Source organism: Phaseolus vulgaris, chromosome 10 (genome assembly GCF_000499845.2).
Source record: "Phaseolus vulgaris cultivar G19833 chromosome 10, P. vulgaris v2.0, whole genome shotgun sequence".
Lineage (NCBI taxonomy): Eukaryota > Viridiplantae > Streptophyta > Magnoliopsida > Fabales > Fabaceae > Phaseolus > Phaseolus vulgaris.
In genome coordinates this window covers 37852496-37858199 of record NC_023750.2, presented here as the reverse complement: position 1 = coordinate 37858199, position 5704 = coordinate 37852496, and positions in this window count along the sequence as shown.

The window sequence follows — 5704 nt, the reverse complement described above, 5'->3', positions numbered from 1 at the left end:
TTTAATAATAATAAATTAACTTAAATTATTAAAAATGAACTTTCTTTTTCATCCCAAAAAAAAGTACAACATATGTAATTGATAATCATTTATAATAACATTTTAAATTAATAATAAAAAATGTAATTAAAATATTAATTTATTAGATTGTAAAGTGAGTTTTTATTACTGTTTATTGTATTTATTTTTATTTTAATATTTTTTTCTTAATCTTTTCTTTTATTACTTTGATCTGTATGTTTTTATTTTTTATTTTAATTCCATGATTTATTTTTAATAAAAAAATTATGGAATTAAAATAACTCACTTCACACCTCTCTTTACTGAAGGACGCGTTTACTAAACACATAGTCTTTTCTTTACTAAAGAACTAACACCTCTCTTTAGTGAGGGCATACTCTTTACTAGACGCATACTCTTAACTAAAGGACCCATGACAACTCCCTTTACTAAAAGACGCATGACGACTGATTGAACCTATAAATTTTCACATATTAGCCTTTTCAATGTTTTCCCCCGAACTCTTTTAACAAATACCATCAAGAAAGGAAAGTCCCAAGAAAGAGTGTATTTGGATTTTATTTTTTATTTTTTAAATGATCTAAAATATAAGTTAATCATTTTTTTATTTTTAAAAACATTTGAATAATAAAATATGAAAAATTTGTGTGTATATTTAAATTAATTAAAATTTTGTAAATGACTATATTTCTTTTATTACATTATAAATTTTATTTATTTATTTTATTAATAATATGATAAAATATTTGATACAAATTTATTATTTAATAAATTTATTTAATTATTATTAATTTATATTTATTACCATTATTTTAAAATTATTAATTTTCTAACTAGTAATTCTGATAATCTTATGTGTAATAAATGAAATCAAAATTCTATTATAAAATGAGACAATGATATTTAACACTAATAAATTTTTATAATCATTTTGTATGTACTATTTTACTTTTTATTCTTTTATATAATTATACAAGTTTAGTTTTTATAATGATAACATTACCCATAAAAAACAAAGAAGTACAAAGAAGATGAAGGCAACAAGGCCATCAACAGGGTTGGTTTCAATGGCCATGTTACATATTTGGATATTGCCAATGTTAAAAGTCAGTGCATTATTGAAAGGTGATTTTAACCACAGCTAAAAGAAAGAGATTAAAGATTGAGAAGGGTATGCATGAAGATGTAAGTTATGACCTTTTTTATAACATTGTGTTACCATCAATAATGAAAACATACCCTTTACATAGTAATAAATTAATATTTTAATACTTTTTATATTATTTTTTAATTAAAATTATTACTGTGAACTCGATAAGCACTTCTTGCTTAGTACTCACTAACATCTGACTGAACGAATGATAGTTTACTACATTACTAAACCACACATAAAAACTCTTACAATCTCTTACTTTTCTAAAAGGAAGCATTGATGCTACACCCTCCCCTACTAAATATTAATATTTTTTTTTAAAATTTTTTTAATTTTAAAAATTATTTTAACATTTTACATTTTTTTTTCCTATATATTCATTAAAAATATTTTTTTATTTTTTTAATTTTTTTATTATAAATATTAATATTTAGTTGTGGATATAAAATGAAGCAGAGGTGTCAAAATATCATCACTCCTTTCACATAGGAAAATGATTTTTTGACACCTCATACTCCACCCTACACCCACTAAATATTAATATTTTAATTTTTTTTTAATTTTGAAAATTATTTTAACATTTTACATTTTGCCTATATTTTCATTGAAAATATTTTTTAATTTTTAATTTTTTTATTACAAATATTAATATTTAGTTGTGGATGTAAAGTGGAGCATAGTGTCGAAATATCATCACCCTTTCCACATAGGAAAATGGTTTTTTGACACCTCATGCTCCACCCTACACCCACTAAATATTAATATTTTAATTTTTTTAAATTTTTTTAATTTTAAAAATTATTTTAACATTTTATATTTTACCTACATTTTTTTAAAAAATATTTTTTAATTTCTTTTATTTCAAATATTAATATTTAGTTGTGAATGTAAGTAGAGCAGGTGTAAAAATATCATCACCTTTTTCACATATTAGTCTCTTCAATGTTGTTGGTGGTTGGACAATGATATTTCTAACATGGAATGGTTTCTATTGCCATGTTACATATTTGGATATTGCCAATGTTAAAAATCAGTGCATTACCTCCCATTCAAATTTACGATCAGCCATGAAGAAGTTATAAGAAAGAGAGATTAAAGATGATAAGAGAATAAGTTATGACCTCACTTGATCCAGTCATCCCTCACTTATATTTTTTTGGATCAGAAAAGAAAAAGTGATGAGTGATTATTAGGACAAGGGAATCATCTCACATAATTTGAAGAAAAGGAGTCTTGAACAAAGGGCGTCATGTAATTTAAATATTATTTTTTGAAATTAAGAAAAAATAATAATTAATTATTATAATTTTTCAATATTTTAAATACAGATAATTATTTAATTTATGTTTTGCTTGTCTTGAAAAATTTAACTTTAATATCTTTATTTTAAATTATATTTTTGAAAACCTTAATAATTTTTGTCAAGAATTTTGCCAGTGATTTACTATTATGCGTTCAAAGAATAAGAAGAACTATTATGATTATGACTACCATATATAACATAATAAAATATTAATAAAAGTCTAAAATAATAAAATAAAAATTAATTCATATTAATAATATATAATAATAATAATAAATATTTATAATTATAAACATATTTTGATTATTTTATAAATATGTTATTTTATAAACTTTTATATCAATTAAATCACTTACGAATTTTCATAATTTATTTTTGTTTTCTTTTTTATATATTTTTTCTTTTAATTCAAACTATTTTACTTTTTATTTTAATTTTTTACTCTTTCGAATTCATTCTTCAATTTAAACAAGTCAAGTAGTATAGCGTTGACATAACAAATTAAAATGTCATGTGATGAAATTACTTAAATAATATAACATTAATATATGATATTATTATTTACTGGAGGCCTTCTGACCAATGATTAATAAAGATTTATTAAAATTTATAATAAGATCGAAAAAATATATAAATAATTAATTCCAGCATATTTGTAAAATATTAATTTTCTAACTAGTAATTTGATAATCTTATATGCGTACATAGAATCAAATTTCTATTATAAAATGAAGCAATGATATTTTAACACCAATAAATTTTTATAATCACTTTGTATCTACTATTTTACTTTTTATTTTATATAATTATACAACTTTATTTTTTTAAACACATATATTATGCAGTTGTGTTATGTTTCCAAAGTCAAATGTAAAGTCCGGCTACAACCAAAACCAGGGAAAGTGCAGCGAAAAAAAGAAAGCAGGTGTTTGTATTGTAAAATACTCATCAATCAAGTTATACAACTCTCTAGACATGTGTTATCAATCAAGTTATACAACTCTTTAGACATGTGTTATAGTGAGTGATGTTTCCTTACTAGTCTTATAGGGTTGTGTTCAATGGATTAGTCTCTATTACTTTTTAATCCGAGATATTCCTTTTCGTAAGTCAATAAGACTTGAAAATTTCTTAAAACAACAATCTTCATCTTGTATGGGATCGACCCATGACTCATCTCGATCGATCCATGAACATACAATCTCTCAGCCTTTGACATAAGTCAATGAAGCTTAAAATCTTGAAACAACCATCATTTATCTTGTATGGGATTGACCCATAACCATACAGTCCCTCAGTCTCTAGCATAAGCCAATGAGGCTTAAAAGTTTGAACACTTGCCATACAAACGTGTTTCAGTGCCTGACCTCTGTTTTTGTTGAATAAATTCTTATTGGGCTCGGGAAACCTAGCAGATTGCTTCCTATCTCTTCATCGGTTCTCCATTCAACGTTTTAGCACACTATTCCCCTCCATTCCTCTTTCTTCACCCTTTTCTCTTCCCACCCTTCACTCTTCTTCATTCTTCATCTTCTTCGCTATTCACTCTGCTCCCTTCGAACTCAACTTGCTCTCAGGTACGCCTTGCCCCTTTTATTCTACTATTCTATTCCTTATATGTGTCTTTTCTTCCACTTGATTGCCCTTCTATTTTGAATAAACCAAACATTACTTTGTTTCGCGTCCTCCATTTTAACTTCATGGATTATAATTTTGTATATACTTGAGCCAGACGTGATGTCCATCATGAGATGAGCAATTTTGCCATGCTCAAACATTGAACCTTTTTGGTATTGAATTAAATGTATGTGTTGTGCCTTGTGTTTTGTTTTTATCAGCAAAGAATTAATAAAATTAAAGGGGACACTTCAAAGGTGTCTCAACCCTTATACAAAAAACCACCAACCCACTCACCATGCTTGCTAATCATACTGCAGGAAAACATCTGCATAAAAATTAAAACATTGGTGCATGGCTTAGCTAATTACAATAGAAAGAAGCCTACTTCTAGCTTTGCAATTTGCACTTCGACATTCCATTCCAACATACCTACTTTTTCAACTTTGTTTTCCTTTTCCCTTGCATACCTTTCTATATTCAGAATGCACAAATTTTCTTCCATGCATGAAAACTCCTTGAGACCAAACCTGTGATGGTCTGATTGGTTCAACCATCATTGTAACCACCATCATGATTAATAATTAATGGTCCAATATTAGCTAATTAACAAAGATGTCCTCGTAGCCACCCTTTCCAATCCCCCAACCCTGCTCTTCCATGCTGAGAGAACAAAAGTTGTTTTTTATAGCATGATCACAACAAAATAAAAAACTTGCCCTGCTTAATCACCCAAATCAAGCTGAAACAGAGGTAAAAAAAAACCCTTGTATCTCTACATTACTAGGCCTTAAACTTGCCATTACATACATCAATTCTGCTCTCACACAAAGCCATCTCCTTAGATAGTTATATACGAATGAATTAGATACTGGATTGTGAATAGAAGCCAATAGGACCCCCACCTTGCCAACATTTGGGAATATAAGGAAAAGTGTTGTTGTCATGATGAGGAATAGGGACAAATGAAGGACTAACTCGCAGTAGCCTATATAGGCTCTCTATAACAATTTTAGACCACATATGTTGTGCTAATAAGTTAGTGTTACACATGCCTTACTACTCCATCTCACTACCACGCGCCAACAATTCTATTGAACAACTGGTTTTAATAGCAACACCTCTACCTTTAATCACACTTTTCACCCTTACAAGCTCTTTAGAGTTATCACTGGACATAGTATATCTTCCAGTACATCCATTCAGCATCCACAACTCACCTCAGAACCTCTCCCAACAATCCTTTTTGGAGCCCCTGGAATTGCTCACTTCTCCTTTTCTGGCTTCCAGTACAGCAGGAAACCTTACCAATCTGCAGGTTCCCTTGTAAGTGCCAATCAATATTCAATTACTTAAAGCTTCTAATACATATTAAAGGATTAAGAACCCAATCTACAAGTGAGTAGTTAAAAGGTTGTCCCTTGTGCTTTAGCCATTGCCATGACTTGACTTGAACCATTTGGAAGATCTCTTCCCATCTACTACACCTTGTTTAAATACAATAGAATTCCTATGCTCCCAAATGCAGCTCACAATAGTTGCCCATACTCCTTTCCATAGGAGATTTTGTTCGTTGTTTACTTGTGACAGGCATAAGCTCTCAAAATGCA